The sequence below is a fragment of the Alosa alosa genome, chromosome 15, assembly GCF_017589495.1.
Source record: "Alosa alosa isolate M-15738 ecotype Scorff River chromosome 15, AALO_Geno_1.1, whole genome shotgun sequence".
Taxonomy (NCBI): Eukaryota; Metazoa; Chordata; class Actinopteri; order Clupeiformes; family Clupeidae; genus Alosa; species Alosa alosa.
The window spans coordinates 32,343,111-32,352,773 of record NC_063203.1 but is presented as its reverse complement, the minus strand read 5'-3'; positions in this window follow the sequence as shown (position 1 = coordinate 32,352,773).

Sequence of the window (9,663 nt, the reverse complement as noted above, 5' to 3'; positions counted from 1 at the left end):
AAACTAAATTTCCTGATCGTGGACCAGTCACCCCAGAGATGCTTTCCCTCCGCGACTAAAAAAAAAAAAAAAAAATAGCGGAGACAAGCGGCCAGAGCACAGTCCAGTGCTGCCGCTACCCCCACATGCGTTACGCACTGTGTGTAGGGCACCAAGAGACAGAGAAACGACCAACATTTAGCTAATAACTAGTAGCTTTACTGCAAACTGATTTGCACTCTTGTTAGAGAACGTTCAATGTTAAAATGCACCAACAGCATGTTACATAAAGATGATACTTTTCGAGTCCTCTCCATTAAGATCCAACTTGAACTTATGCTAGCCTACTCCATTTAATTGAGAACCCCATCTAAGCACGCACGAGAGGGAGAGAAAACGAGTGGCAGGTTCCAGCTGGCTTGTCATTGTTGATGATGATTGATATCTTCTTTTAAATATAAGAAACGTATAAAAGGAAATCATGAAGGAAACAAATACGAGATTAGGGGAAATTGCGGATTTATCCGGTTCTCACTACTGTTATAAACTATGAGATCCAGGTCACTATGACATAGGCTGCACTCACTGTGATTTGGAAAGTGGACAAGAATATGAAGAGTTGTCTTTGCCTTTGTTGAATGGAAATGGTGAGTCTTGAAGTAGGCCTATTCAATAATTTGTTTACATGAAGCACATTGATATGCCGATTGAAACGCATTCCACTCAGCTAGCTAGGTGGCTACTGGCTACCAGGCTCATAATTCACATTTAATTGCAAACAGAAAATGTCAAGCAAGCATCATGTCATACATGCATCTATTTCCAAAGGAATGAAAGCTGTTTGTGCCAACTTAATATAATGCTTATCATTGTTAATATTGTGCTATTCATGTGGCACAAACAATGTTTGAGTTTGTGGACTAGCCATAGGAATGGAGCTGGTAAAAAAGATCATTATGAGAATGTGTGGACAGTGGCACACAATGGGCTTAAAGTGACAGTGCACCATTTACAAATGAGATAAACAGCATCACATGTGTAGTATTTCTTAAGAAATGAATACTTTAAAACAAAATTACTGTGTCATTATTATCTTTTAAATAATATAAAAGTGTTGACCTTGGCTTCCCTTATGAGTCGCCACTGGCAGACAGCCTAATAAATTGTTTGCAGGCAAATCTGTGGCCTAGTTTAGTGAAATACCATCAGTCAAATTATTACTCATCCTTACAGTGGGCTCCGCAATTTGGAAAAACAATATTTTTATTTGTCATGTAGCTATCCGTTTTGTACAGATTACTCAGGTATGCACATGTGTATATTGTATGCGCATGCATATATCGTAAAAGATTTCAAGACAGAAACATTGAACATATTTTAATCTGTATTTATAAAAAAAAAATTCTGTGGATTAGATGGAAGTGTTAAAATTATGATCGATAGTCTAATAATGCCATTATTAAGTGAAGAGTACCTGATGACTTGTTCAGGACTTGAAAAAGATTGGGACTTGGACTTGGACTCGACTTGCCCTTCTCTGTATTTACTTGGGACTTGACTTGGACTTGAGTGCTAAGACTTGGGACTTACTTGTGACTTGCCAAACAGTGACTTGGTCCCACCTCTGCAGTGAGGGGTTAGGTGCCTTGCTCAAGGGCACTTCAGCCGTGCCTACTGGTCAGGGTTCGAACCGGCAACCCTCCGGTTACAGGTCCGAAGTGCTAACCGGTAGGCCACGGCTGCCCCAACGGCTGACTTGGACTTGAGCACTGAATGACTCGAACTTGGACGAGGACTCGTACATTCAGACCATGCAGACTCGGAAATTGAGACGAGGACTCAAATTTTTAGGCTATTTTTATTAGACTCCATTAGGCTATAATTGTAATATGTCATAAGAATATATTTTGGTATATGATTTTAATATCTAAATTATTTTTAGTATTAATATTAGTGCAATGGAGTGTTACTGCTTCACGTCATACATCACACGTCACGCCATGTTCCTACAATAACGGACGTTAACTTTAATGACACCAAATGCCTGGAGACATGAATGCCCCGAAGGTTGTCAGTTTTGCATTTAATAGTGACTCGGACTTGACTTGAATTTTTTTTAATGACTTGGACTTGACTCGGACTTGAATACTGGAGACTCGAACCTGGACTCAGACTCAAGGCATAGTGACTTGACTACAACACTGACACACACACACACACATCGACACACATACACACGCACATACACACGCACACACACATCTACACACATACACACACACACATACACACACACACACACATTTGCTGCTCAAAATCAGGACGGATGTATTTTATAAACCAAACACACATTGATGTCAGCTCTAAAAAGGAGAGGAGCTGTGTGTGTGTGTGTGTGTGTGATAATGATATGTGTCTGTGTGTGTGTGTGTGTGTGTGTGTGTGTGTGCGCGTGATAATGAGGTGTGTGTGTGTGTGTGTGTGTGTGATAATGAGATGTGTGTGTGTTTGTGTGTGTCTGTGTGTGTGTGTATGATAATGAGATGTGGTTGTGTTTGTGTGTGTGTGATAATGAGATGTGTGTGTGTTTGTGTGTGTGTGTGTGTGTGTGTGTGATAATGAGATGTGTGTCTGTCTGTGTATTTGTGTGTGTCTGTGTGTGTGTGTGTGATAATGAGATGTGTGTTTGTGTGATAATGAGATGTGTGTGTGTTTGTGTGTGTGTGTGATAATGAGATGTGTGTGTGTTTGTGTGTGTCTGTGTGTGTGTTTGTGTGTGTCTGTGTGTGGGTGTGATAATGAGACGTGTGTGTGTGTGTGATAATGAGATGTGTGTGTGTTTGTGCTTGTCCAGGCTGAGTGGCTGTTTCCTCAGACAGAGGAGCTGTACTCTTCTGGCCTCTGTGGTCAGCTCACCCTCCTGTCGTCTGAAAGAGCTGAACCTGACCAGCACTCCAGCACCTCGCTGACCTCCCCAACAATCCCCACTGCAGACTGGAGAAACTACTGTGAGTATTGACCACTACAACAGACCCCTGTGTGTGTGTGTGTGTGTGTGTGTGTGTGCGTGTGTGTGCGTGTGTGTATGTGTGTGTATTAACACATTACAACAGACAAGGGTAGGAATTTGCCCCCTGTGTTGGCTGTGATGCCCAAATCAGAGGTTTACAGGCCACGGTGGCCTTGGTCCCCCCTTCTTTCAATATTCTGCTTTGCGTCCGACTAATATCAATTTTTATTTAGCCTATGGCCTGTCAAAATTATCTAAGCATTCACAGCGCAAATTAATTTAGTCTTTTACGCAGTGGAGAAAGTGACAGCGCACGGCAAGAAAGAACGTGTGTCCAGATTCACCCATTCTTCTCAGTTTAACTACTCGTGAAGTAGCCTACTCATCACACGGACATCACAAGTATCACATCACATGACAGAGCTTTTTCTCAGCTTTTAAACGATGTTAGCTGCTAATTGCTGTGGTGAACGGTTCGCGAGAAAAGTAAATATAATTCAATTTAATCATAAATTCTACTGAAGGTTCTGCGCCCATCTCCCTACCCATTCATCTCGGTGGAATACTTCACGAACCCTTCGTTCAACACATAACAAACCATATATCAGAATAAACAGCTGACCTCACTGAACACAAAGGGGTAAAGCAGTCCCCTGTACAGTTAGCCATTCCAGAGTAGCCTAATCCAGTTTTGAATTTGCAGCAAATGTCGACATGCATGGATGTCTCCAAATTTGGGCTTTAAGTTTTACAATGTGTTTAAATTGTTCTACATGATTTCATAACAGGCCAAATACAAAATAAATGTTGCAAATATTGCCTTGATATCGGTAAATATTAAAATCAGAGGACAACTGACTAAGAGTTTGTGAAAATAGCCTTAATGATCACAAAATGCTAAGCATCTAGGCTATTTGAGTTTCTTAAAGCGGAGCTGTGCTTAAATTGTTCAATACATGATTTCATAACAGGCCAAATATAAAATAAATGTTAAATATAGCCTAGATATCTGTAAATATTAGATGATCAAATGATTTACAGTTCTATGTAATATGTCATGTTTCATGTTTTTGTAATGTTTCATACAGTGATGCAGGTCTACTGCTGTAAATATATATATATTTATAGCCTACTACTGTATAGTAAACTTTGGCCTTGGTCCCCTGACATGTGGCCTTTGTGCCCTCCACCAAATATGCCCAACCGAATTTCACCATTTCACCTAAAATGGTGAAATTCCAAGCCTGCAACAGACCCCTGTGTAGGGTTGGGTATCGTTTGGGTTTTATCCGATACCGGTGCTAAGTCGATTATTTTAAAACGGTGTCTGAACCGGTACTTGTCCACAATAAAATGGTCTAAAACATGAATTGCTTTTTTTATTGATAAGACAAATTTGAACATGAAATTGAACTGTTATATTCAATTTACTTTCAATATCTCATTGCTTCTACTACACACACCCACACACACACACACACACACACACAGATATATATATATGTATGTGTGTGTGTGACTCTGTATGTGTGTGTGTGTGTGTGTGTGTGTGTGTGACTCTGTATGTGTGTGTGTGTGTGTATGTATGTGTGTGTGTGTGTGTGTGTGTGGCGTAACATGTGTTTTTTTCTTTTTTCCTTTTTCAGACACTGACTAAGGAGAGCTGTGAACTCTACCAAGCTTGTGACATTGCCACACACACACACACACATACACACAGTGACTGCCACAGACAGGATGGACCAATGATCACACAATTCCGACTGAAACGCTTGCTTTAGGGGAGACCAATCTTGTTTATGGGTTTGTTTGCCCCGTGCTGGAAGCTTCTGAACTGAATTGATACAGACTGACATTATTGGACAATTTAATCATTGACTTATTGAAAGATTTCTGTTTGGTGCCACTGATCTGCTTCAGATGTAACAACTTTTAACTTGTCATCAACTATGTCAACACTTTTCATCAACTATGACTCCTACCCACTGTAGCTAGTTAGCATGGTTAGCAAAGTTAGCATGTTAGCATTGCTAACATTGTTAACATTTTTAACAAAACTGCTAAAAATGATTAGCTAGGTTAGCTAAGTCACATGGTTAGCATAGTTAGCATGCTAGCATGTTAGCATGCTAGTTAGCATTTTTAGCAAAACTGCAAAAAAATGATTAGCTAGGTTACCAAAGTAACATGGTTAAGATAGTTAAGATGTTAGCATGCTAGTTAACATAACTGTTAAAATGATTAGCTAAGTTAGCTAAGTAACATGGTTAAGATAGTTAAGCATGTTAGTTAACATTTTTTAGCAAAACTGCTAAAAATGATTAGCTAAGTTAGCTTAAGTAGCATAGTTAGCATGCTAACATGTTAGCATGCTTGCAAGATAGTTAGCATAACTGCTAAAAATGATTAGCTAAGTTAGCTAAGTAACATGGTTAACATAGTTAGCATGCTAGCATTGTTAAGATGCTAATTAGCAAGATAGTTAGCATAACTACTAAAATTATAAGCTTGGTTAGCTAAGTCACATGGTTAACATAGTTAGCATGTTAGCATTGCAAGATAGTTAAGATGTTTAGCCAAACTATTAGAAAATGTTAGTTAAGTTAGCTATAAAGCATGACAAGATGTTAGCATTGCTAAGACTGCTATAAAACATTAGCTAAGTAAAGATGGTTAGCCATTCCAACTTTCAGTTATCACCATTAAACTATTTGAATATCAACATTCATTAAACTGCTAGAAAACGCTAGCTAGTAAAGATGGTTAGCATAGTTAAAAATCTTAGCATAACTGCTAGCAAACATTAGAGCCATTCCAACTTTCAGTTATCGTCAAATATCTACCTATACACAGCCATTAAACTATTTGAATATCAACATTCATTCAACTTCCAGTCTGTCAACAACTTTTAAACTATTTACCTTCAACTTTTAAACGGTCTACTTTTAAACTATCTATTAAACTAGCTGTCTATCAACAACTTTTAAACTATCTACATTCAGCTTTTAAACAGTCTACTTTTAAACTATCAACTTTTATTAAGCTATGCAACCACCATGTCTATCCTAGCATCACCGTAGTAACCATCTCTGTATTATCTGTTTTAACTATACATGATATTTTACATCACAACTTTAGCATTTTCATGCACTGGTAATTCCTTGGAATTGCATTTCTAGTTGTTATTATTATCGTGATTGATAAGATATTAAAAGCTCAGAGATATATGAAGGTGCTATCAGAGCCGGACAGTAACGGAGTACATTTACTTGAGTACAGTACTTGAGGGATCTGTACTCATGACTTTACTCAAGCACATTTGAGAGGCAAATATTGTACTCTTTACTCCACTACATTTCTATCCATAGCCGTGAGTACCTGTTACTTCTTCTAAAAAAAAGGAAAAAGCAAAAATCTCGGAAACCCTCAATTTGTTGTTTCCCTCTCAAACGTGATTGGATTGTGCAGGCGCCACTGATTGAGACAGCCTATCAGCAATCACCTTCAGCTTTCCCAGGGGCGGAGCTACGTGGTGGCCAGGGGGGGCCACGGCCACCACTGGTCAAAGCTTGGCCACCCTGCTGGCCCCCCCCAGCTCCGTTTAGTGAAAATAAAAAATAAATAAAAAAATGCTGCCATTTTCGACGGCACTTTGTCAACACTTTGCAAAGCAGGGACTGAAGCAATTAGGCTACTGCACTCTATCTACGACCATTGGCCCAGTCAGGAAGTGTAGCCCACTGTTGTGATCAAATCGTGAGTAGGCCTAGGCTAGGCCTAGTGCAGCAGCAGCAGCAGCGGGACAATTCAAGTCATCTGTTAAAAACACTTGACAGTAGACTAGCCTACTACTTAACCTCAGTAACAACAGGTGAGTTGATGATGAGTTGGAAAATGAATGCTAATAAGATGTTAGAATGTGTCACGAATCATAGCCAAGTGAGATGCGTTGGGCTGTTAGGCTCTGACATTGATGTGTGGGGCTGATCAGAAATAATCAGATGCCCGCGCTAACGACATTACAAAAATATTTCAATACAATTCGGGTGAAATGCTAGCATATTAGGCACATATCTCCGGATGGCTCCAAGAAAAGTAGGCTAACAGGGCCTAGCCTAGGCTACTTTATAAAAAAACATAAATTGCTGACTGCTTGTGGTTCTTGCCATAGCTGGTCAGGCAAAGGCAGGCTGCTTTGCCTGAGTTCTTTGTTACGTTGCTCCAGAACTGTTCATCACAGCGAGATGAACCCTTATTTGTGTGACAGAGCAGAAGTGGGGCTTTCCAACGAGACTAAACACTTGCCTGTGCGATCAAGTATGAAAATAAAAAAAAATCATGAAAATAAATCAAATTGATTCATATTTACAGTTCACCTGCGCACCCATTACTCTCGTTTGAATTACTCGCGAACCCGTGATCGCATAGATATGGCAAGCATATCAGAAGAAAGAGGACTATCTATTGGTACCATGGATATCGATGCCTCTGGTCTATAAAAACAGACAATGTGACTGCAAAATAACATCATGTACAAAAACACACCCATGCACACCCATTACTCTCGCTTGAATTAGGCCCTACTCAATGAACCCGCGGATCGGATAGATGTGTCACGCAAGTCAGATGAAAGAGGAGACACAGCGCTATCATTTGATACCAAGTACATCCTTCTGGATTATAAAACAGACGAAATGACATCAAAATAATAACTTCATATAGCTCGACTTACCCCACGTTTTTGTGTGTTGTGGTGGCAAGGCATGTTCATAATCCAACGCTTATCATGTGTTTTCTATGGCAAAGTATGTTCATACGCGTTTTGAGATCCCAGCAAATTCCTGCATGGCATCCACCGGAGACTCACATTGCATCCCAATTTATAATGCATTAAAGAAACACCTTTTGCCTTCACTTTGTTCATGACAATGCAGTAAAAGTTGTTTTAGAATCATCATGAGTGTACACGCAGAACGCAAACTCAGGTTCAGTCAGGTCAGATCAGTTCGTGTAACAGATATGGAGCACAGAAAGGGCATTTTTCATTACTGTGTTACTTACAGCCAAGTACTTGGAGTGGATATCAGAAAGAAATATCTGCATACAATATGTGTAGTATTTATAATTGTTCTTTAATTTGAATAAGACTAATTAAGTAAGTTGCATTATCATAATGTAGGCTACTTTTTTATAGCATTGGCCTATTTATGGAAAATATGTTGGAGTGGACCTGACCTGTGTATCAGTGTTGGCTTTACAAACGTCAATCATGCCAACGTGGCAGGTGCCAACCAGTGTACACAACCCGGCCCTGGCCAGATGGAGATACTAGCCCGAATAGGCAGACATGCTGTCTCCCTCGGCCCATGTTATCACTGATGTTCCTCGGATGTTCCTAAACATCTGACCACGTGGTGCAGGGACAACAACCTCCTGCTGAACGTCAGCAAGACCAAAGAGATTGTTGTTGACTTCCGAGAGGTCACACCCAACACCTGCCACTGACCATCGACGTGCTGTGGTGGAGAGAGGAGCAGCACCAAATTCCTGGGGTGCACATCAGTGAAGACCTCCTGACCACCAACACTGCATCACTGGCTTAAGAGAGCTCAGCCCTGTACTTCCTAAGTGGAACCTCAGGCGCAGCAAGTGCTCCACCAGCCATCATGACCACATTCTACCGAGGCACCATTGAGAGCATCCTCTCCAGCTGTATCGCTGTGGGGTGGGAAGCTGCACTGAATACAACAGGAAAGCCCTGCAGCATAGTGAACACAGCTGGAAGGATTATTGGTGCTTCACTCCTCCCTGAAGGACATTTACACCACCCACCTCACCAAGTTAGGCTTAATTAAAATTGTGAGTGATGCAAGTCACCCCGGCCACAATCTGTTTGATCTACTGCCCTCTGGGAAGAGGTACAGAAGCCTGCGCTCCTGCACTACCAGACTCGCCAACAGCTTCATACACCAAGCTGTAAGGATGCTGAACTCTCTCCCCCCTCCACCCTCAGCTACATAACATCCTGGACATTGGACCCACAATGGCCACCTGCACTACTCCACTTGCACACTTGCACACTTGTACACTTTACAACTTGTTGTTGTTGTCCTGAAAACACAACACTTCTGCTGCTCTTACATAACTTGCACCACTATGCCACTTTCTTTCTTACTTAGGTCAAACAGAACTACCCAAGCCTTTTATTGGCCTGACTTTGCACTAGTATTTTATTTTATTGACTGTCTATGCACAATTTCAACCAAATTTTACACAAACACTAATCTTCCGCTCTGAAACTTTCGAGTAGCAGAAGAGCTTCACACACACACAAACACACACTAATCTTCTGCTCTGAAACTTTCGAGTAGCAGAAGAGCTTCACACAAACACACACACACACACACACTAATCTTCTGCTCTGAAACTTTCGAGTAGCAGAAGAGCTTCACACACACACACACACACACTAATCTTCTGCTCTGAAACTTTCGAGTAGCAGAAGAGCTTCCCACTCACACACACACACTAATCTTCCGCTCTGAAACTTTCGAGTAGCAGAAGAGCTTCACACACACACACTAATCTTCTGCTCTGAAACTTTCGAGTAGCAGAAGAGCTTCACACAAACACACACACATTGACACACTAATCTTTCTGCTCTGAAACTGAGT